The sequence below is a fragment of the Centrocercus urophasianus genome, unplaced genomic scaffold (assembly GCF_019232065.1).
Source record: "Centrocercus urophasianus isolate 14NV4802_14NV808 unplaced genomic scaffold, USGS_Curo_1.0 seq_9, whole genome shotgun sequence".
In the NCBI taxonomy this organism is placed as follows: Eukaryota; Metazoa; Chordata; class Aves; order Galliformes; family Phasianidae; genus Centrocercus; species Centrocercus urophasianus.
The window spans coordinates 36,288,179-36,313,825 of record NW_024885532.1 but is presented as its reverse complement, the minus strand read 5'-3'; the positions used below and the strand labels follow the sequence as shown (position 1 = coordinate 36,313,825).

At 40.2% G+C, this 25,647-nt stretch overlaps 1 non-coding gene across 1 annotated transcript; it reads right to left on the bottom strand.

Annotated features, from left to right (window-relative positions):
• Positions 1-24,591: 24,591 nt before the first annotated feature.
• Positions 24,592-24,664, bottom strand: TRNAK-CUU. The gene has a single exon. It is a non-coding gene; the product is annotated as a tRNA-Lys (tRNA).
• Between the last annotated feature and the right edge of the window lie 983 nt (positions 24,665-25,647).

Sequence of the window (25,647 nt, the reverse complement as noted above, 5' to 3'; positions counted from 1 at the left end):
TTGTATTCCCACTATCACAGAGCATAGAAAGAAGCTCTCTTTTTTGCAGGGATTGACTGTAGCAGCAATGTTACATATGTTAATATTGCAAATATTACAGCAAATCATAAAGACTCATCACCAAGTAGGAATGTTTCCAGCACTGTTCTGCACAGATGTACATAACCAATATACACAGTGACCCAGAAACGAGTGAAAAAATAGACTATAATTGCAATTGATCAGACCACTGCTGAATTTCACACTACTTGGTGAGTTGGGCCGATCTGAACAGTGTGATTTAACAAAGCCAAATGACAGGTCATGCATTCAGGAAAAGCTAAAGCAGACAAGAGGTTGGATTCCTAAGAGAGGTTCAGCTCATCTAAGATCTGAAGCCTCAAATGTAGCTGTTCACATCTCAGCTCATCACTGTATCCCCATTTATAGTCAGTAGATGGAAACAAGCACCTCTGGAGTTCAAGTAATCTAAGCCCAAAATACCTGTATAAATCCTATGAATTATTCCTAAAAGTGTTTATTGCCTTTCATGGATTACAAAGGGAGACTTGGTGCCTAGAAATAGCCTGTCGTGGGTAAATTTTCCCTGCACATGCTTTAGGAAACCGATTTTCTTTTGCTGTTGATCACAGTAATCCTGTATGCAAGAGCTCAGGCAAGAGTGAGCTCGCTGCAGCTTGAATTATTGTCAGCCATGAGATCTTACACCATTTTGGTAATTATTTAATATTAATAGGAATATTAATATTCGTATTGTTTGTTTTAAGCTTAGCAGGGAATCTCCTAAAATAGGAATATTGGTTTGTCTGTCTCTTTTTATGCTCATGAAATTAGGCTTTTGTGTGCAACTGAGGAGGAAGCTGGGGCACAGGTGTAAACCTGAATCTCAAGCAATGGGAAGCAGAAGGCCGGAAGATGTGACAAGGTTCTTACGGGGATCTCAGCTGCATCTTTAATTTGTTCTTATTCTGTAGCAGACAGTCAGCAGTTTGGGAAGCATCTATTGTCATTCACTTGTCCCTTTCTGCTACCACATGTCCCTTTCTTTCAGGTTTTTGAGAAAGGAGCTCTCAGACACCTAAGGGTTTGATATGATGTTCATCAGTCAGCAGCAGTAATCACAACTGCACTACAAGGCATGCTCATGAATTCAGAAGTGCCATACTGTGTGTATAATCTCACCCACAGAAAGAATACAAAAAATTGCCAATAAACCATGTAAGAGCAACCAATCTGACTGCCCAGTCAAAACCCGACAATTTCACTAATGTGTTTCTTGATATTGTGCACTTATAGCAGGTAACACAGGCGGAGGATCTCAGACAATGGCCCAAGCAGCAAAGAGAGTATTGTAACAAGCAAATTGCATGACCAAAAGTCTTCTCAGTTGTTTTCTTGCTCCCAGCCTTTCTGGCTCAGCAGCAATGCAAATGTTATCAATATTGTTTGTATACTAGCATGCCTGCACAGACCATTTGATCAAATTTTGCAGGATTTCATAGGAGCTAATTTAACTTTGGCAAAATTTTGATCAAGATATTTTAGTGTGTTATTGGATGACGATGAAAGGATTGGGATGTACATGAGAAAGCTGGTGTATGACTACCTGCAGCAGTGACACTGTTCTTTTATCCCCACCCACACAGCGTGGAATGCTATCTCTACAAGAGTCTTGTCCACATTAATCAGGAGATAATCTAGAATCCTTTTTAGCTGAAGTTTTGTGAGGTACCCTGCTGTCCTTGCTCTGGGTCAGCTCAGTGCTGTGAATTCCGCTGGCATGTTTCTGCATTAAGGGGAAGCATGTGAGGCTACTCGGTGTTCATCTGCCTGCCAGTCAGTGCCCTATCATGTATTCTTTCTGCTCATGCCTCCGATGTTTCTGTTTCATTTTTTGTTTGGTTTGGTTTGATGTTTTGTTGTTTTTACTTTTCTGAATAGAAGAAAAGAGAGAAGTACAGGCTGAAGGACTGCAGGAATATTTAGTCCATACGCACACCTACTACACTTCAGATTTACATAACTCTTTCTTCTGGGAATAATTAAATCCTCCACACTCTGGAGAAGCTGTTTACAAATTGTAGTAATCAGAATTAGATCAATTCAATCAATACCCAAAGAAAAGTCCTGTTACTTCTGTTATTATCACTGGGAAGGCTAAGAAGAAGTTCCCAGTGCTGTAATACCTTGGTGCACTAGTGCGGGTGACCGGAAATGTTTCTTCCCCATTGCTTAATTGAATGCCAGTACTGTTAAGGAGCTGCTGCCAGAAGAAGCCATTTGTAGAATATAATAGCAAGTTTTATCAAGCCTACAAAACCAGAAGCTATATGATATAACAAGATTGTTACATAAAGTTTACCAATAAATGACACAAAAAATACCTTATAGCATTGAGGCAATGCTGGTGAAGCCTGTCTGATGGGCAGTGATTGTAGGAAATGGTGCAACACTGGTCCAGCTGAAAACTGCAAAATTTATGACAGCCCTTGCATACAGCATTCAAGCTGTGATGTCAGGCCCTGATCATCAGCTGTTGCTTCTTTAGATTTTACCTGTTCATATTACCCCTGGAAAAGCCTGAATGTTAGTAATATGGAAAATCTGACTTGTGGCTGCCTGAGATCCCAAAACAAGGTTTGGAATGAAACCTGTGTTTATTTAAGGATATATTTCTTGGCAGAATTAGAGAGACTTGACTACAAGTTCTTTGCTTTCAACTTAATTTATATGGTAACAATAGAATGTTTTAAATCAAAGATGAGATAGAACTTGCTTAAGGAAAAACATATCAAACTCTATTTTATGAAATGATTTCCTATGAAATGTTTACAATTACTTCTTCTAGAAATATAAAATCACTTAGAATCATGGGATCATAGAATTTCTCAGGTTGAAACTGAGCAATTCTTAAAGAATCATCGAGTCCAACCATGACCTAACCATACTACTAACTAACTCTAACAGCTCTCTGCTAAATCATGTCCCTGAGCACCACATCCAAGTGGTTTTTAAACACATCCAGGGATTGGTGACTCAACCACCTCCTTCAGGAGCCTATTCCAGTGCTTCACAACACTTTCTGTAAATAAGTTTTTCCAGATATCCAACCTAAACTTACCCTGGCACAACTTGAGGCCGTTTCCCCTCATCCTGACAGCTGATGCCAGTGAGAAGTGACCAACTCCACTCTCACTGTAAGCACCTTTCAGGTATTGGAAGAGAGCAATAAGGTCTCCCCTCAGCCTCCTTTTCCTCAGACTAAACAGCCTCAGTTCCCTCAGTCTCTCCTTGTAGGACATATTCTCCAAGCCCTTCATAAGCCTTGTAGCTCTTCTTTGGACCTGCCCCAGCACCTTAATGTCCTTTCTGTACTGAGGTGCCCAAAACTGGACACAGTACTCTTGGTAGGGCCTCACCTTTGACGAGTACAGGGGCAGGATGACTTCCCTAGTCCTGCTCACCACACCATTTCTGATACAAGCCAGGATGCCATTGGCCTTCTTGGCCACCAGGGCAAACTGCTGGCTCATATTCAGCCAACTGTCCATCAGTACCCCAAGATCCCTTTCCATCAGGCAGCTTTCCAGCCACTCCTCCCTAAGCCTACAAGGTTGCCTGGAGTTGTTATGACCAAAATGCGGGACTCGACACTTGGCCCTATTGAAGCTCATATAGTTTAGCTCGGCCCATCGATCCAGTCTATCCAGGTCCCTCTGTAGTGCCTTTCTCCCCACAGAGGAAGGCACTTGCTGGAAATTTGCTGGGAAATTTACAGTAGTTCAGATAACTTGTAATAATTTAATGCAATAACACACATGTAAGCAGTATAGATTATAACTATAGTGTGGGGGACTGTGCTGTGGAAAGCAATAGCCTGGAAAGGCTGATCCATAAGCAATCAGTGTGTTCGTGTGTCTGAGGAATTCAATCCCCTCATCTAGATCATCAATAAAGATATTAAACAAGATGGGACCCAGTACCGACCCCTAGGGGACAGCACTTGTAACGGATTGCCATTCACCACTACCCGCTGGGCACGGCCCTGTAGCCAGTTCTTTACCAAAGAAGGGTAGACCTGTCCAGGCCATGGGCAGCCAGTTTCCCCAGGAGAACTGTGGGAGACCATGTCAAAGGCTCTGAAGTCTAGGTAGACTACAGCCTACAATAAAAATTCCAGGTCAATATTGAAATAAAGACAAGTCAAATCTCTCTTGTCCGTTCTCCAGCGAATCAGTATTTCTCTTTACCTTATGAAGTACTATGCAAACTGTCTAACTTAGTCTAACATAGTCACTTAAAGATGGAAAGCATTTTGGTTCCCATGACACTATACAAAAAAAATTAGCTGAAGATTGTGATTTTGAGAAAAGAGGATTTCACGGAAAGGTTTTTATAAAAAAAGTTATTATAACACCTTCCATCCGAGAGCTAAAAGGCAGAAACTCTTCCTCATTAAACAGCTTTCTCTGCTCAGATTAATAATACTTAATAGTCACATAATAATTTGCATCCCCCAAGCACTGCACCAAAATTAAGGATCTTATTTAGTAGCCCGGCATGTTACTACTTGCTAAGGGAATGCTGATAGCAATCATAAGTGTGTTTTTGAGTTAAGAAAAAAGAGAGAAAAAAAAAACCAAAACAACAGCAATTTGTTACCTAAAATAGTGCCCATGATTTTAGAAGATTCTTACTTTTCCTCTTTCAGTGATTAGATATCGTGTTGATAAATGCTTTTTAACCTCTGAAGAAAAATAGACCATCAGCGTGTTGTCATTTTGGCTGAGCTCCAAGGAATCTTGGAGCATCTGGAAAAGCAGCTGAACAGGAGTTTCTACATAATCATTTCTCTTATGCCTGTCTGGATAGACTGGTGACTTCTGCTATGCCTACTTATTGAATAATGTGAACAAACAAGATCTACATTAGTAAGTTAATGATTAGGGTCCACCGTCCAGTATACATACGTTTAAAGAATCACAGAATCATTGGATAACTTGGGAATTTGTTCATTATATCCAGTCTCAATCTGCCCTCTTTTAGTTTAAAAGAACCCCTTGTCCTATCACTACATGTCCTTGTAAAAAAGCCTCTCCTCAACTTGTTTCTGGGTCCCTTTAGGTACTGGAAGGCCATAATGAGGTCTTCCTGGAACCTTCTCTTCTTCAGCCTCAACTTTTTCAGCCTGTCTTCATAGTCCTCTGATCATCTTTGTGGCTTCCCTTTTGACCTGCTTGGCAAATAGAGATGATAGAAATTTTGCTTCATAATCACAGTCTTCCTCTAAATGGAAACACTAACATAGGCATCCTTGAGGGACATGGATGGAATGTGCTGCTTCTAAACCAGAAGAAGATCCTGTACAGGTACATGCTAAGGAACCCATGTATGATTTTAAAACACTTACTGGTCTGTTTTCTGGGAATGGGAATATTTGTCTTTGCTATGGTTTTTAAGTGGCAGACAGAGGTGAGACATCTGGAATGAAAGACATTGATGTAATGTCTTTTTAAAGTATGCACAATTCCTATAACTCACTTTTTTGGCTATTTTTAGATCTGAAACACCGAAATTTCATGCTTGGGAAGACTGGGGTATCTACAATAATATTCTCCTGTGGTTGTCATTAAGTGTCAATTCCTACTTTGTATTTGGCCACATGTTGCAACATGAGCACCTGCGTGGTATGCTGTCTGAAGTAGTGTTAATCTTTCCCTAGAGTGGGGCAGAAGAACTCACAGCAGTAGAATCCATGCAACAGTTTGTACACAGCATGAGTTCTCCAGTCCTATGTGAGGAAGACCAGATTTTGAACTAAAGCACAGTTAGCACCTATTCCAGAGTGCAAACAGCAGCAGTTCTAGCTGGGTACAAGCCAGATTTCCATAATGTGTTTAATGCCCATTTCTGTGACAGAAATCAGCAGGGGTTCATAGACTCTTCAGACCCACAATCAACATAAGAGTTGCCTGTCAGTGACCAGCATAGCACTAGAACTGTTTAAACAGAGACAGAAATGTTCACGTGAGGGGTCAGCCTGCACAAAAACTGCATATTGATAGCGAGTACAGAAAACCAACAAAAAGAGGAATCATTTAATGAAATTATATTATAGAGTTGCTGTGAACAATAAGAGTTTGAAAAGCTCATCAGCTACTCCTAAGGAAGAAGCTTTTTTCTTGCTTCATTTAAAATCTGGTAAAAATTCTGAGGTGGAGAACTTCCATCCTCTCCAAACTTTTATATTTGTTCACAGTTTATAAGCCTGCAACTTAGCATGGTCTCACCCATGGATATATTTGTTTTGTTTTTGAGTCATTCTGAGATCCTGGCTGTGTTGTCTCATGTGTAGATGTTCTACAGGCCAAGCAGGAAAAACATATTTCCTTTTACTGCCTTTCAGTTTCCCCAGATGTCAGCTGTTAAGACAAACTAATGTAAAAAGCATACAAGAGTGTTCCATTCCAGTGTCCTTCTTTATGGCAAGGGTGATGGAGCACTGGAATGGGCTGCCCAGAGATGTTATGGAGTCTCCTACTATGCAGATATTTGATACTCATCTGTGAGACCTTTTGTAGGTATTTGCTTTAGCAGGGGGGTTGGACTCAATTATCTCCCAAGGTCCCTTCCAACACCTGTAATTCTATGACTCCATGATTCTGTGTCTTACCACCTTACTAATCCTTGTAAGTTTTTGTGTTTCTTCTTTGTACGTTCTTATTTATCTTCTCTTTGTCTATCAGTGAAACAAACTGTCACGTTTGTTTTTGTTTTTTCTTGGCTACTGTCAGTCAATTTCTCTGGAATCATCTTTTATCTCTTGTGTCTTTTTTTTGCTTCAGTATGGTCAGAACTCAGCACATGACTTCAGGTAATAGATTTATTTCCACACAGACTGTCATCCTTTCAGCATTGGATTGCCCCGTTTAGATGGACAAGCATAAACGATTGACAAAACATTGCTCTAGTATCCCCTTCTTCATACAGGTGGATTGGTTACAGTGGCAGGAAATAGCTGAGTAGGATGGGTACAAATTGGCCAACATAACCATGATACCAGAAATCTCTTAAAGGCCACCTTGATGTAACCCCACAGAAACTCCTATTCCCTGTGAAGTTTTCCAGTCTCAAGACAACTTGGCCTTTCTCTCAGGTGCTCTGTCAGTCTTAACACTGACCTTAGTATTTTCCCTTCACAGCCCCAGCTCATTGATTGTCTGCCTCCGCTGTACCCTCTTCATCTGTTCCCTTTCTTCAGCTGTGGCTTTGGTCCACCCCCTTGGTGTTTTCTGATCATTTGACAAAGTATTTTATCAGAAAGTATGAATAGAAAGAGATACGAGCCCTAACTCCCCAGTATCACATATATATCCAACTATATTAATCAGCTGCTAGCTGTACAACAACCCACTGGTTTTAATTTCAGTTGTAAACTGAATATTTCCAATATTTCCTATAAATCCTAAGTTTTTTTCTACCCGGCTGTAAGTCACCATTTTCCCTTCTCACTCCAGTATCCTTTTGTTTTTCTCCATCTTATTTTGACACTCTCCATAAAGCAAAACAAAACAAAACAAAAAAAAACCCACCCTTGCACAACCTAGATTTCTGAAAGACATTCACAGAGAGGACAAAATGCCTCCAGTCTCAGTGCTGGCCCTTCCAGGCACTCTTGAGTCCTGAACGTGCTCTGTTACTGTGGGGCTGTAGCACTGATCCCTTGTATCCCATAGCTGCTGAGGAGAGTGAACTCTGCTGTGTGGCGAGAGGATATAGCATTAGGAACTGAAATGGGTTCAAAAATTTTTTTTTAGTTTGTGAGAAAAACAATTTTTCAAAAGATCTTTTTGTTTAAGTTTTCATTGGGATATAAGCTCCTGCTCCACAGAGTGAGTTTACTGCTGTTCAAAGAAAATGTCACTACGATTTTTTTAACATGGATCAAACCATGTATTATCTTCCCCACATGCCGGCTTGATGCAGGCTGAACTGCTTCTGAAAGAGAGAACAGGTCAAGGTCTATTATTAATAATAAAAAGAGGGATTTGCAGTGAAAGATGCCTGCCAACCTGGATAGGGAGAAATGTAATGCACAGTCACAGAATGAAAATGGTAATCCAGAAACTGAAGTGGAACAAAATTTACAAACCTGAGTAAAATGCTTTTACATTCTCAAAGAAACATTTATTGAATGCAATTACTCAAATTCAAAAATTATTCAGTTACTCTCCATGAAGCACTTCAAAATCTCTCGAATTAAACTGAGAGATTTGAAGACTGCCTTTTGATACTTGTTTGTTAAAATCAATATATTCCTGAGGCAAGTTTTGGTACTGATGGAGCTGACTCTTCCAATGGAGAGAAAATTCCATTAAAACCAGAATGCGATGACAACCGCTTCATTTATTTCTCATTTTTTATAATAAAAGCTGGCAATGACACCAACTCCTTATTCCAAACTTTGCCATACTGTTCAAGTTGGTCACAAGCTTTTGTGCAAAGAAGGTCAGGTTGTATAAAAAGCTTCAGATTTTAAATAATGAACATTATGATTAGTTCCTATGTGGTTATATTATTATGTTAGAGGAAACGGTAAACTTAAGTATGCAGAAAGTGTGATGAGGATTGTGCTCAGTGCAATCTTGTCCCTAAGAGACAGATTACTTCTGCTGCAACATAAAAGGTTGATGTTTTCCAGTTGAAAAGATGAATAATAACAGTCTGGGTAGCAAGGAGCAGCTTGTGTTTTTAGGATTGCTTGGCTCTTTCCATAAAAAATACTTTGGTAATACTCAGTAGTCAGGGCTCACTTATTTCTGCATAGAATGGTTGCATGAATATCCCTTGGGTATTTTTGAGAAAGAAATTGGAAAGGAGATTGCTTAGGTGGATATCAGATACTTTCACCTTCTTTTCGATATCTATGGAAAAGTTGTTTGCGTATGAAGTCTTTCTGGTAAATCTTTGTAATGAACAGAAGCTTCATTATGCATTTGGACTATTTTAGTAATTTGTCTTAGAAGTGCCTACCTACTTCTATCTGTAGGGTTCTTGATGTTCAGTAACTGCATGTTCAGATAAAGATATTCATACATAGTCAGGTGAAGGCTCCCTTGGTGCTCTTCCTGTTCAGAGGTTTTACTGTCCCATAATTTCATGCATAGATTTGAAATTTGGATTGGAAGGGTCTGGCCTCCAGGACCAAATGTGCCATTTGTCATTTCTGAAAACCTGCCCAGATACAAGCCCTCTGGGAAAAAATGCAATTTACACATGCTGAGACTTGCCGTAGCTCCACAATTAAATCTGCTAAAAAGTCTTCTCATACTCCTGTACTGAGCATTATTTAGGCAGGATTTATCTTATTTTCCTCCAGTTTTTGTTGTTACAGATCTGTCCCTGCCTGAGTGAGCAGAGCATCTCTTGAAGCTCTCCAAAATGACTCTTAGGAAGCTGGAAGCAAGTTATTTCTCTGAAATCAGAAAGGAAGGAAGTGCACTTCAGCTCAAGGAGCTTAAAGCTGGCAGAAGGGAGGAGGAGGAAGAATGAGAGGAAGGAGTGGACTATTAGAGAGAAGGTGACAGGCTGAGGAGTCATCATGCCATGGAAAATTAGGGTTGAAAAGCAGGTGCAAAATAAGAACATGGGAATGGGAGAAGGGGCTTCCAGTCTGGATCCTCCATAGGAAGGGATGAAGAGCATAGAAAGACTTTAGCCAAAAGAGAGGGACCCATCTGCAGGCTGATCCAGTCCTGGCAGAGCAAGAAAAACCAGCCTCAAGCTCCCAAGCCTGCTCTATCACCAGGTCTTTGTGAAACTCCTTGGCAAAGTGCATCCCCTGTTGTCCTTCAGCAGCCTGCCCACAGAGCAGTGCTCTGCAGCTGTGGAGCAGCTCCCATACCCTGCCTTCAGCCCAAATTCAATTGCTTCTCTTTTCAGCGTGTTCTGAGGGGTAAAGGCCTTTCTTTCTCTCTCCCCTTTGAGGGAGTGAAATCAACTGCTTAGTTAGAAGGTTATAGCCTTTAAACTTATGATCACAGTATTTTTTTCCACCTTCATTAGTTCTCATTTGCATTTATGTCATTATTACTGACTACCTGCATTACCACACTTCAAAGCACTACTGCTATAAAACACATTTAATATGTGTTGTCTCCAATAGCAATTTACTGATTAAAAAAAAAAGAAATAGGTATTGATATTTCTCACATAGAGACATACTCCAGGGAGTATTTAATCCAGTGAGATATTTCCAGGGAGGTTGTGGAGTCTCCTTCTCTGAAGATATTCAAGACCCATCTGGATGCCTTCCTATGGAACCTGCTTTATCAGAGGATGGGACTCGATCTCCAGAGGTCCTTCCAACACCTATGATTCTGTGATTCTATGATATGAAGCTAGTTCTTTGCTCTTTAGTCCTTGCATAGTTTCTTGCGAAGAATGTTTCATTCTTTTCCATAACGTTAAAAAGTTACCTAGGTAGAGTTGGACATCTGCAGATATGGAAGGAAGCTGAAAAGGCAGTACATCTACCGGGTCCTAACATTGTGAAAAGTGCCTGATCAAACTTGGCCTGCTCTCCCCATTGGGAGATCTGCATAGAAAACCTGAGCCTCTGGGGAGCTGTGAAGGCAGAGCAGGCTGCACCTCTCTGTTTCCTACTAAGATCTAAGAGGTTTTATGGAATTGCCAAATGCACATTTGCCATGTGCTTCTACTGACGTAATGCTTAGGCTTTGTTCTTTTTACTGCAAACTCTCATTTCACGTGGAGGAAAAAAAAAAAAAAAGCAAAACACCACTGGAACAATGAACAAACTCCCCTGTGGAGAGCAGGGCCCAACAAACAGAGCCAACAGAGCAGCCTGATAAAAGCCTCAAGGATGCTGCTTTGCATTCTGCTCTCATCTGATGTATCCTAAGGAGACTTGCTGCGAAGAAGCCTGGGAAGATGCGCCCTGTTTGTGAATGAATAGCAGCTCTTTCCATTTACAGCCGCTTTGGTTCATTTCCCTACATAAGCACAAAAATAACCACTTTAGATCTTTAGTGAAGGGAGGGGGAGGAAAAAAAAAAAAAGCTCCCAGAATTAACTCAGGAAAAGAAAGCCAGGTGCCATCGTTGCATTATATCCAAATGAGATGCAGCTGTTTAAATGTAAATATTAAACAAGGGAGAAGAATGCCTTAATTAGCCCTCAAAAGGAGACAGGAAAGCTGTAAGAATGCACCTGACACTAAGCAGTATGAGATAAACTCATTTCAGCTGTCATTGAACTGACTGTTAGAAGGCAAGCAATGCTATTTTGTGCAAACAATGTAAAATGCTTAGGGAACGGCAATTAGCATCAACACGCATAGTGTAAGTGAATGCAGCCTGCTGGTGTTTACTTGGCTTTGAATTGCTAGGGTTTGAAGTAAAAAAAATAAAATAAAATCAGCTATGCATTACACATTGGAGATTTTATTCCAGTTTTTTTGCACATTACTGCAAAAAAGGCACAGTAGAGTGGGAAGAAAAAAGTCATCAATCTGACATTAAAAGAAGATGTGATACTCTGAGGTCATTTTGAGTTTTCTCCTTTCTACCTGAGTAGTCAAACATACTGACTGGGTCTGTGAGAGAAAAGTTCATATAAGTGGTCTATCACATAACTAAAGCTGAAGTTAACTAATATATTTGAATTAGTTATATATGTGCATTACAGACTGTGTCTACAAGAAACTGGCGTGTATAAAAACGTTGCTCCACCCAATATATATTCATTGTAGGGCATATTATCCTCTCATTAACCTTGACTGTTAGCCATATTTTGTATAGTTCCTATGCTCGTGGGAGTTCACCTAGTATTCAAGGTTTTCTTATCTAATCTTTCTCGAGACTTGTTTTATTAGAACTGATATTCCAAGCAATGGGATGAAGTGAAACAAAAAAGACCTTTGTTACTTCTTCCTAAATATTCTGTAAATACATATAATTTGCGGAAAATTAAAGCCCCGAAGGAATTTAGTTAGAAATTTACATAAAGAAAAAAAGAAAAAAGCCATTTTTTAAAGACAAAGAAGCAAACATGTAAATGACCATTTTCCAGTTTAAATCACTCACACCACCTATTTTGATCCAAAGCAGGTATATACCTGATATTTCGATCCATGAGGTGAAGCTGAAGCCAGATCTTTGTAAGTTAAAATCTTACAGTCTGGTAGCTCCAGAGTAGGCAATAACAAACTACCAAGAAAGATGTGTGCAGTGTTAGTCCATTTCTGCTTGTGTATAATAGTGATGGTACAGAGTGAGTTGAATCTGTGTTAGCAGTAGGGAGTGATCCTGGGAGGACTTCACCTGGCAGGTACAAGCATCATGCTCAAAGCCACACTGATCAGAGATAACAACTACATGATACTGATCCGGTGGTCTGGCACTCCAGCTCTCTAGTTTATCCTATCTGCTCATGAGATGTGCTATTATAGCTTGCAGCAAGTCTTACTATTCTGACATATTTTTTTTCTTTCAAATTTGACAAGCTCTCTCATGTATACCAAGATAACAAGCCAGGAATGCAGAAAGTCATGGCAGCTATTGTTCATTATCGGATATGTATACCTGACAGGAATGACAAGGCCAGGAACTTTTGCTGTGGCGCCCACAGTTTAGTGCCACATCCACAGGAAACATCCATTTGCAAAAACAGCAACAGACAATATGGCCGCAAACACAATACTGTAGTGGCATTAATGCTCCAGTTGCTGCTTACAGCACACTTCCCAGATACATCGGTCCTGCAGAACATCTCTTCTACTGTGGAACAAGGAGACTCCCTTGGTGGGAACAAGCAGTTACATTCATGAAACCCAGTTATTCACATAGTTGTATAAAAAATGGATTAATAGCCAGCAAACTCTTGGTCTTGTGTGTATTATGGAAAAGCACTTTACATTAACTATTCATAATATTAACAGATCTCCACATGAGGGAGCAATTGATAAGAAATAGGTAGTCTCAATGGGCATGTGCAACTGTATTCTAATATAAGATACTATGTATAAAAAGCTAGGTGATTTGAATGTATAGCCTCTTGATTGACATGAAAAGAAAAAAAAAGAAAAAAAAGAAAAAAAAAAAAAAAAAAGAGGATATTGAGGGCAGGTAAGCTTTAACTACCTTCCAAATTATGTTTGGAGCATGCAAAATATTTGCAAATGCAAGGGAGACAAAAACACTACCTCTTGACACTGTAATCTTTCCATTTAGGACTGAAGTGCAAGGAGGGGGGGAGCGTGAGAGCTGGCATTTTGAGTCATATGGCTCGTTGCTGGTTGAAGTAGGAATGAAAATGAGGTGTTCTGAGTTCCTGCCTATGTAACTGCTATTATATATATATTCTTGCCTACAAAACTTCGCTGTTTTAGCACAGACTGTAGTGCAGACACTGGAGAGGAAAAAAAAAAAAAAAGGGTTGGAACTGGAGAAAATGGCATCATTAACAAGAAAAATCTGAAGAAAGAACTAAAATCCAGGGTGGTTAGGTGAAATGGGCAAGAAGTTCACAAAACAGCCACAGTAAAAGATCTCATATTTTCTATTCAAACTGATACATCTCAAAAAAATAAAAATCACCTTCCTGATGATACAGCAGAAAGCAAGAGACTTCCTCCTTCTTAAATTAAGCCTAAGAAGCTATGCTTTTGTTTGAGAATTAAGCAATTAAATGAGCAATTAAGATGGATGGTCTGAAAACTATGTTATTCTTTTCTTACTCCCGAAGATTAATCAAATTGCAAAAACTGCTTTGTCTTTCCATCTCCATGCACTAAGAGATCTATCCTTACCTATTTTTAGTCATTAAGCATCTGATGCTGTAGTCCTTTAGTCATTCTTTGTTATACCATCTTCCAAAGGAAAGCATTCAAATTATTTTGTATGAACAACCTTATGTTTGCCAGCTACTCATGCTGGTCAGCCACAGGAGTACTCTCCAAGCTTCTGTTCAGATGCTCAGCTGTCATGTTCACCCTGAGTGTGCTTGGTCTGGCTCTCTGACAAGGAGCTCCTAGACAGATGCTCACAGATTTTGCAGTCCACTCAACCGCAACATGATGCCAAATTGTATTTTGTGCTTCTTCAGAAATTGCAGGTTTGTACCATTCAAAAAAGGTTATTACTTACTCACAGAAGATGGAAAGATGCCAGCTGTACCACTGAAGACTGGATCTACCTGAAAGGATGAATTGGCTGCTGCCTGCACATCCCTGTCTGATAAAACGGGGCCCTGATTTGCTCCTTGATGAGTTTACAAGACTACAATCACACTATTAAGGAGTGCCCAAATGCCCCTTATAACCAGACTATTGGTACACCCACCTTCTGGAGGTCTTCTCTAGGGATGCTACAGTTGAGTCGATAATTATATACATATGACCCCTTCTTAGTGGGAAATCAAGACACACATCATCAGGACACTGTTTACTTTGAAAAATAGGATCTACAGAGATAAAGATGGCCACAGCCTTCCAACACACTACTGTTTGAGGTGACCAAAGCAGTATCCCTCTCCTGAAGCTGATGAGCAGTGTGAGACTACTTCTACCCCACAAGGCCTTTCCTAGCCTGGGCTCAGCTCTCAGATGTGACTGTGATGCCGAAGAGGAGCTTCTACCAGTGGCAGCAGGCAGGAATGTGCAGATAGCCAGCTTGCCAAAGAACCCAAATTATAACCTAGCTCAGAGGCTACTGCAGTTTCAGACTATTGGGCACTAAGGGAGCTGCAGGAGAGAAGAGGACCCAGAGGACAGGATGTGAGATAAAACCTGTGAGAGGAGCATGAAAAGGCAGAGAGGGAGTATCCATTGTTGCATCACATGAGGGTGTAGCATGGCTAATTTCCACTGTCTGGACTTTGAGTGATGAACTTGCTCTGTCAAGAAAGGCTTTCCTCTGATCATACACCAGGGATGGTGTGGCGTTGTACTGCACTTCAGGAATCCCAACCTGTTTTGAACAACACAGACTAGTGTGTGCGTTGCTGCGCCTCAATAGATGGGATGCCCAAAGATGCATTTTCCTATAGGCCTGATGAAAATAAAAGAACATTTATCAGATACAAGGCAGATATCTGTGGCAGATACAGGTATTGTGCAGCAAGATGTTAGCATGGAAAAGTTTGTAAAGAGCTGACATCCCCAATGACATTTCATTTCTTTTGGGAGCGCATGTGTGAAGGAGAAATGAAGAGCATTAGATAAGGTAGTGGGGCAGCACTTGAGGGTTCCCTAGAGGAGTGTAGATGTAGCTGCTGATAACAGCAATCTCTCTTCCAGAATATTCAGTGGATTCATTTCCAAATTGCTAGAGTTTTCCATAACATGTGCAGACACCACTAGATTGCAGGCTGACAGCTGGATTTATAAATCAGGTTTCCTTGTCTGCTGGATAATGCACTTTGCAGTGATTACTCCTGGCTCCATGATATAGTTCATGCTATTATTAACTAACACTGGACAGATTAATTGTTATTATTTACTTCCTTTTTTGATGAACTTGAGCCCTGTGCTGGCTGATGGACGATACAAGGGATTATTATAAATGCAACATAAAATGAAAAGCAATATATTCATGATTTTTAAGCACATAAAGAAAAAAATATGCATTAGTATTTAGAAATCAGATGAACAGAAGTTTCCCCTTACCCCATACAAAATAGGCAGATGTCCTATAGAGTATTCCTTAAGTTTCCTCCATTCTTCACTTCGGATAAAAGTCATCATGCTTCCAGCACTTTGTATGCCATAATGGAAGAGAAGATGGGGCCAAAATTAATCCTTCATATTTCTTCATGAATTGAAGGTTTCTTATCTTAATTGAAAGCACCATTGGCTTTTCTTTATAAAGGCTTCCCAACAACACAAATTTGTCAATACAAAGAGAACAATAAAAAATGCCCTTGGGATTGCTGTTGTTGCTCCTTTTAGATAGAAAGCGTTTGCCGATGTTAGCTCTGGTGGTAGGGAATAAGATGAAGTATACACTCATACTACTGAGAGGCAATGGGAACAGACACTCTTGTTATCTTAAGGAGTAAAAATTCAATTCATGTTTCTGCAAGAGAATGGATTTTGGAAGTAATGAGGATGTTTGTGCTGTGAAGAAGACTGCTCGTGTTATGTAAGTTGATACATCTGCATGTTGCAGACTATGCCATTGCTAGTCAGTCTCTGAAGGTCATGTATTGATGAGATCTTGGACAAGTAAAAGGAAAAGGACTTTTTATTTAATATAAGCAGAAGAGCTAGTTTGGGGATTTTATGTTGTTAATTTCTTCACCCTCTGCACAGGATATGAAGTCTCTGGTATTTTTTTCTCTCTGTTGTTGAAACAGCTTGTCTAACGTGTATGAGAGCTCTGACTTTTTTTGCTAATGGGCAAAAAAAAAAAAAAAAAGTTTGCCTTTCATTGACTTCCTTGATCTTGGATAAAACTTGAAATTCTTTATGAGACAACTTTCGTAGGTTTCACAGCTTATAGGCAGTATAATGAAAAGTTACTACACCTTAAATCTGAAATGTGAGTTCTTATTTAAATTAAAAATGTGAAAGAATAACTTTTTCTGCTACTTTTCTAGCCCCTCTTTCATTACCACCTACACAAAATTTGGAAGGTTCCATTTCCAAAGCTGTCTCATGCAGGCAGCAGACTGAAAGAAAATGAATATATCATCCACTGTTATACATTCTGGCATGCTATTTCAAGCAGAACTTTGACTGTTCGTCAAAGCAGTTTGTTTGTTTAGATTTTGGAGGGACAGATGTTTATCCAATAAGACCTCAATCATACGGTCTAAGCCCAAAATGTCTGTTTGGCTTGAATTTGTGCACATACATAGGCAATAGAATTTCCAGTGACGAGAAAGGGAAAATGACAACATTTCAGGATGTAAGTGAAGTTTTCACTTAAACACCAACTATTGAAGATACTGGAGAGTCTTTGAGTGAGTGGGACTTGGCTTTGGCAAGCCAGGTAGCTTGGTATGAGGACTGGCTGCATTTCAAGAAATAAGAACATGAGCTAGAATAAGACTTCTCTCAGTCTCTTTCACTCTTTGGCAAAGCTTGCATACAAACTTTTTTCTATACTACACTTTGATATTTTTAAAAAGGTAAGAAACCAACTTGTCTTCAATTACATGTCTCTTATGTGCAAATACAATTGTGATATGTCAAAAAACCTGGTACTGATGAGCCTACATCTTATACGGTGCTTTTCATCTGTTTTCAAAATGTCCTACAAGTAAAGTTAGTATTACTGTACTCTTTTTACAGATGAAGGGAAATCGAGGAAAAACAGAGAAGTTTTATACTCAGAAATACCCAGCAAGCCATTATCCAAACGAATTCGAAGAGGTGCCTTCTTGAGCTCAAGAAAAAATAGAGTTGGTCTTAAGGAAAAGAAATTTTGTGGGACATTTTAAGGAGATGTTTGGAGACCCCTTTGAAGACGCTGTGTATAGCACAGCTCTTCTGAAGAATGTATAGTATTCATTGTATGTGTGTACGTGCACTGTATATTATACATATACATATACTTGCGTGTGTACATTAGTACATTAGTTTGTGCTTGAACTATTGTCCATGTGGTACAGAATTTACATGCAGGACCTGCACTGTCCAATCTATGCTTTAATAAGCCAGATAATCACCCAGTGTAAATAAGCATAAATCTATTGAAAATCTCAGACCCTATTCTTAGCACTGACTAAAACAACAGCTACAGACTAAAGCTCAGAAAGGACTAAACTTGAAAGTATTTGATTTTAGCACAGCTTTTTCCTATTGACTTTTTGGTCATTGTGGATATCATCAGTCCACCAGTCACTTGGGCTCACTGTCTAGGTGCAGTCATTGACTGACTTATTTTCAGATCTGTATTCATGATCATATATTTCCTCAAGTTTCTTTCTGGATAATGTCTCATCTACATATGTAAAGTTCATCTAACCTAACATAATTTCATCATAGAATCACAGTATGGCTTGGGTTGGAAGAGACATTAAAAACATCTAGTTCCAACCGCTCTGCCATGGTCCAATAGACCAGATTGCCCAAAGCTCCACCGAGCCATGCCTTTAGCATTTCCAGGGATTGGAACAACTGCAGGTTCTCCAGGGAACTTGTTTCAGTGCCACACCACACTCAGATGAAAAATTCCTTCCTTATATCTAACTAAATCTACTGTCTTTTAGTTTACAGCCATTAATTCTTGAGTCACTACAAACTCTACTGAAGTGTCCCTCCCCATATTTCCTGTAGACATTATGTAGCCGTTGTAAGGTTTTCCTGAAGCCTTCTCTTCTCCAGGCTGAGGCACTCAACTTTCTCAGGCTTTTTCATGGGAGTTATTTTATGACTCAGTTTTTGCAATATCCTTTTTCATTGTTTGAGTAAAGGAGGCTTGTCCTATTCCTATCTATGCAGAACGCTATTGCAGTGGTAGATTGATATTTGACTACCCTGATATTAGTTTATATAGCCCTTTCACTGGCTTACAACTACTGCAATATGTATAAGCAACTTGTATTTTAACCTTGCTAAGCAGATAAGTACCACAGAGCCACTTGCTTACAAAACCCCACCTGCTAACACTGGATGGAAAAGAGAGAATCAGAAAGGTAGAAGTGTGTGTATTGAAATAAAGAAAGCTTACTAGGTGAAGCAGAAGCTGTGTGTGAAGCACAGAAAAACAAGGAATTCATTTACTGCTTCCCATCTGCAGGCGGTTGTTCAGCTATTCCCAGGAAAGCAGGGCTCATTGCACATAACAGTCTCTTAGGAAGGCAAAAATGATCACTCTGAAATCTCCCTTGTTCTCCTTCTTTCCCCGGTTTTAATGTTGAGCGTGATGCCACATGATATGGGACACCTCTTTGGTCAATTTTGGTCTGCTGTCCTGGTTCTTTTCCTTCCTTGTGCATCCCCATCTCCTCGCTCGCAGGGCAGCATTAGTAGCTGAAACATCCTTGACTGTACGTAAGCTTGCTCTGTAGTAACTAAAGCATCAGTGTGTTATCAATATTGGTTTTATCCAAAATCCAACACTGTATCCTACCAGCTATTGTGAAGAAAACTATTTCCATTCAAGCCAAAATATCAACACCTGATATTTGTCTTTTTAGTACTTTCACTAGCTAATTTCATGATCTTTCTCAGACTTCTTTTACTAAGTCCATGAGTGCTGGGAGGTAAAATTCTCATTGGCAGTTGGTTTATCAGCCTCCCATATACACTGATAATGTTTCCAAACAAGTTTCCTCATCTTTCCTTTCACAAATACAAAAAGCACCCTTTAAACAAAACTTACCCATTTCCCTTTCTTCAGTGCCTCCTCCAGCTTCGTCAAAGATACTAACGAAAGAACCTTGTACTTAGACAAGATTGAGACCACTTTACTTCTACTCCCCACTAAGCACACCCATGGCGTCCCTCTGCTATTCTCTTTTTTTTTCCTTTGTGCCTTGCTGTTGCCCAAAGACTCATCATGCTCTACTTTCACACTACATTCACATCTTACTTTATGAGCAGAACTGAGGCTTTGTCTTTGTCAGCTCTGGGAAGTGGGCAGGATCTGAGCACATTTAGCTGCCATGCCCCCTTCCCACCTTCAGATCTAATTAATGGAGGAAAATTAACGTTTTTTTCCTAAGGCTTAGTTTCACAATGGCAAAGAACTCAGCTGTACTTTAGTTACATACAGCTGCTGAAGCAGTGCCAAGACAACATGACCTGTGCACACCACATGTGGATGCTTTGTGGGTGCAATGAATGCAAGGCTGAATGTTTGTCAAAATGAAGTTAAATGATACAGTGCTAGAAAGAAGAGTTCAAGCCCTGGGCCACACATAGTTAGTCTCATTAAGGTTGCTTCCCAGAAATGTATTGAGGTTGTTTTTCTAGCTAAGCTCAATGCTTTATTCTTATATACAGTAGTAGCACCACAACTGCATTGCAACAATAAGTGACTCCTGATGATGGCTCACCTTTGCGTATACATATTGCAAATATCCTCCAGCAGATGTGACTTCTGTTATCTGCTCTAAGCTATTGTACATACTTTGCTAAACAAGCAAGTATATCACTCCCATTAATTTATAGATAACTATTATGGCTGGGAACTCCTCCAAGAGACCTTATTCTAGATGTGTTTTATCAGTGCAGTTAAATTAAAACAGCTGCAAAAGCACTAGGATTATTCCCCCTTTCTTTTCCTCAAAGATACAAGCATGTTTTGATCTGAGATCAGTAAAGACCGTGACTTAGAAGATGTGTTGCAATTTACATTACTGTACATTATGGAAAAATGATAGTCCTCCTTCTGCCTGGTTTAAGATAGCCAAGAATTAGCTCTATGTATTCTCTCAAGGAAGAAAATTGCTACAAGATTGCAATACTTGCATAGCAGACCATATCATAGCATCTTTTGCAGCACTTTCTCATCAGATAAAATTGCAAGTGTTGGTAACTTTCTGAGTAATGTGAAGTTTGTTGAAATAGTCTGGGCTATTGTGCCTGTACTGAAATTTCAACAGCTAGCAAGAAAATGTATTGTCATGCAAAAACTCTCTCATAACAATTTAATCCAAAAGGTCATTGGAATCAGGAATGCCAGTGCTTTGCTTCAAAGCTGGAAAAAAAAAAAAAAAAAAAGGAGAGGGGGAGAAAGGGATTTCTGTAACTGTTTCATGAACAAAAGTTTTAATTCAATCCTCTTGCCAGTAAAGAAAGATTAAAGGCTTCTGGAAGCTTCCTAAACTCTCAGTCAAGTTCATGATACTGTTTTCTGCCCTGCAGAAAATTGTAGCCATTTGTTTAAGCAATGAAGTTTCCATCTGTTCTGTCTTGGTTTAAAGAAGCAGTATATTTCCAAAAACCTCAAGGCAATGTTTACTGAAAGCATAAAATGTCCCTGAAGTGACATCACAGAAGCAAAATATAGATGGCAGGGTTTTAAAGCTCACGATTACAGCAAAACACAGTTACAATTTCTTCCACACAGACATACGCACATCTCTGTATATACTTTAACAGGGACAGAGGGAGCAGTGGATTTGCATTAAAAATAAAACTAAATTACCAGTTTTGGCTGATGTACCTGCTTAGCAGAGAATCTCTCTGAATAAAACAAATGCATTTTTGCTGTGTGTGACAAGCAGAATCTAAATAAAACATCAGCTCATGTGTACTTTGTGAAATATTCAAGTTCTGTGTTGCACTACATCTTTATTTAGTATATGTGCAGTGTGTATTCAGGAAATTTTGGAACAATGTGAAATGTCTCAAGATACACTCTGAAGAGGGTTAATTGAGGCTAATTTCGTTTGTACCACATGCTACCTACAGAAGCATCAGTATAAAAGACTCTAAGTGCAGCCTTGTCAGCTCAAGGCTTCAGATAGCAGATAGAAAACACCTTGGCCATCTCCTGAGTTTTCAGAATTATTTGCTTGAAGTCTCTCAAGCTTCCATTATACTAAGAGTGATATAAATTCTAATACCCTGTGGTAACAGAAACACAACAGCATCCAGCATATTTCAAGGTCCAAGGCATTTAGGGATCCTCTAGGAGGCATAGTGGAAACTGTCCAGGGATGTGGTTGAGTCACTGCCTCTGGAGGTGTTCAAGGAAAATTTAGATGTTGTACTGAGGGACATGGTTTTGTGGGAAATATCGGTGACTGTTGGATGATTGAACTGGATGATCATGGAGATCTTTTTCAACCTTGGTGATTCTATGATCCTTATGTGTCCCTTCCAACTCGGAGAATTCTATGCTCATGTTATTCTGTAAGTAATCTAGTGTTTAAAATAGCACCAAAAATGTATCTGAGAAGCTCCATTACTGCATTTACCCACCTTGCCTGCATACAGCTGCATCTTCCCCCATATCTCTGCTCAATTTGTTCCCCTCACTCTGTCCTTCAGTGTTGCATCATCTGCAGCGTAGGTTGCTCCTTCTGCTTCATGCCAGAGTCCCATCCTCCTCCACAGGGTGCTGCTGTGAAGGAGTTAAGCTGTTTTCCTCGATGCTTGCTCTCTCTCCTTTTTTTTTTTTTTTTTTTTTTTTTTTTTTTTTTTTTTTTCTGTAAGAATAGTGTCATGGGAGCAGAGATTGGTATTCTCTCCATCTTCTGCAGTGCCCCTCCTGGCTCTTCTGCTCCTGGGGAGTCAGCTAGGCCGATGGAGATGTCCAAAGAGAGAGACAAAAACATGCCGTGACGCACTTGCTGTTAGCTACCTGCATTGCTAGACTCTCAGATCTGCCACAGTTTAGACCATTTTAAGCACAAATATAGTTAGCATATACTGTCTATGCAATAGAGAGTATATCCAATATAACCATCTTTCAGCTTAGTCACTGTGCCAGCAAGACAAAATCTTACACTCACTGCCTAAACATTATGAATGTCTGTTGTCAGTGTTATACATTTTATTGATTTCTGTATCCAGGTATAAGCCTGAGTCCCTAGGCCTTCCTATTTCCATGCTTTGTGAGTGCACCATGCCATGTGCATTACCTGATTTCTCAACAGTTGCCATCAGATTTGTGCTGTACAGCAATAGTAGTAGATAAATGCTAAGGAAATAGTACTTGATCTGATAATTCTAACAAATGGCTTTCTTAATCAAAATATTTAAATTTCAGGTCTTCTAGTCCAAATAGCACTGAATGAGTTTGTAGACAAATGGTAACTATGGAATTCCATAAGTATTTAGATTTACCAGTAATTTTTCTGTTTCAGCAGATCTTTTCTGTTACCCATTTTCTGCTATTAAAAGTTAAATTTTAGTTTATTCAGGGCTGTTCTGTGTATGTGAGACATGGATTTGATTTTTCAAGTAGCAGTTATGTTACAAGCTACATTGATTTTGAAATGTTTCTCATGGAATGCTTGGCAATAATTTTTTCCAGTTGAACCACTGGATTTTAGCAGTGCAGAGGCCACAGTTCATATTGTGTTACAGCATCATAACTGAAAATCTTCAATGAAGTTACATTAGATTTAACCTGTAGTAAGCAAGAATAGAATCTGCAGAAACTTTGCTTCATACCTGTGAGAGCTCAAATAATTAAAAATAAGCTTGAGGAGAACTGAGGAAATTTGACATTTGCAGTCCATCCAAAACATACTTGTGCAGTATTTCTATATTCCTCCTGGGTCACCCACCCCTGTTTGCTCTTTTTATACATCACAGAATCACAGAATGGCCAGGGTTGGAAGGGACATCAAGAATCATGAATCTCCAATCCCTTGCCACATGCAGGGCCACCAACCTCTCCATTCAATACCAGACCAGGCTGCCCAGGGCCCCATCCAGTCTGGCCTTGAACATCTCCAGGGATGGACGGGACATCCACAACCTCTCTGGGCAGCCTGTTCCAGCACCTCACCACTCTCTCTGTAAAGAATTTTCCCCTGACATCCAACCTAAATCTCCCCTCCCTCAACTTAAAACCATTTCCCCTTGTCCTGCTGTTATCAACTCTTTCAAAGAGTTGATTCCCCTCTGTTTGTAGACTCCCTTTAGTATTGAAAGGCTGCAATGAGGTCACTCTGCAGCCTTCTTTTCTCCATGTTGAACAAGCCCAGCTCCCTCAGCCTGTCTCCATAAAAGAAGTGTTCCAGTCCCGTGATCATATTTGTGACCCTCCCCTGGACCCTTTCCAACAGCTCCTGTCTTTCTTGTACTGGGGACTCCAGACTTGGACGCAGTATTCCAGATGGGGCCTCAGAAGAGCAGAGTAGAGAGGGACAATCACCTTCCTGTCCCTGCTGGCCACCCCTCTTCTGATGGTTTCCAGGATACCATTTGCCTTCTGAGCTGCAAGAGCACACTGCTGGCTCATGTTAAGCTTTTCATCTATCAAGACCCCAGGTCCTCCTCCACAGGGCTGCTCTCAAGGACCACTCCTTCCAGTCTGTATGGATGCCTGGGATTCCTCTGGCCCAAGTGCAAAACTCTGCACTTTGCCGTGTTGAACCTCATCAGGTTCACCCAGGCCCATCTTTCAATCCTGTTGAGGTCCCTCTGAATGGCATCCCTTCCTTCCACCATGTCAACCACACCACTCAGCTTGGTGTCATCAGCAAACTTGCTGAGGGTGCACTTGATTCCGTCATCGATGTCATTGATAAAGATGTTAAAGAGCACCGGTCCAAAGACAGACCCCTGGGGGACACCGCTCATTACTGGCCTCCAGCTGGACATAGAGCCACTGATGACCACCCTCTGTCTGTGGCCTTTCAACCAGTTTCTTATCCATTCAGTGGTCCACCCATCAAATTCACATCCCTCCAATTTGGAGATACGGATGTGGTGGGGAACCATGTGAAAGGCCTTGCTCAAGTCCAGTAAATGACATTGATCGCCTTTCCCTTGTCCACCAATGCTGTCACTCCATCATAGAAGGCCACCAGATTGGTCAAGATGACCTTCCCCTGGTGAAGCCATTCTGGCTGTCTCGGATCACATGCTCATTCCTCGTGTGATCAGACATGTCATCCAGGATGATCTGTTCCAGGATCTTCCCAGGCAAATTGAAGCGCCCAACGTGGGGCTCGAACCCACGACCCTGAGATTAAGAGTCTCATGCTCTACCGACTGAGCTAGCTGGGCTGCTAATTATACATTTCCTATTGATGTTAGAGCTTAACCGAGTACCTTTGCACCACTTTCTGCGTATCCAAATTAACCATTCTTGGGTGTGGAGGAGGTGATCCTTGAATATAAACCAGTTCTTGTATTCCTCTTCTCCCTGAGGCCATAAGCCACACAATTCCTCCAAGCAGATCTGCAGACAAGCCAGTCTGCTCTCCTGAAGTCCACAGCTACGGTGCTGTTATTTCTTTGGTTCCCAGGTCATGGCCTGGGCTCTACCATCTGTGGTCCCACAGACAAGAATTCTCCCAGCCTTCACATCTCCAGTCCTTGTCTGTGTGAGTTTCAGAGCACCTCCCCTTGTCAGGACCTCAATCACCTGTGCTAGAAAAAATATGTGGAAGAGTTTTAAGTGGCAGCATCTGATCTCTATGTTCCTGTATATACACATGTATAACACTTTTTGTATCATTTCTAGGATTTCAAAGCCCTTTTATGAAAGTTAACTGTTAAAGAATCAAGTGCATTCCTCCTTTTAAGAGAGACCTGGGGTTAGAAGTGATTCAAATGGAAGCAGACAGGAAGAATACAAGCCTTGGCTCTCTGAACCAGTCATGCTAAATATCACCACAGAATTAAACCTGTATGTTTAGCATACAAAGATGACATTTCCTTGCTACTTTAAGTAATACTAAAATGTTGAGCTTTTTTTTTTTTTTTTTTTTTTTTTTTCTGTTTTTACTTCAGTGTCTTCAGCAGGAATTTTGGATATTTAAAACTAATTTCATTTGTCTGTGTTTCAAAGTATACCTACTTTTCTCTTAGTCAAGCAAATGCTAGGTTGTTCAGTGCAAATCTACCCTCTATAATAAGAAATGCTGTGGAGTTAACTCATTTAGGTAACTAAACATATTCAGGTAGCTGAACAGCCTTCCAAATAGGGAAAAAACTCACAGCTGAATAATGTAGCATGCAAACTGCTATGTCTGACTGGAACTATG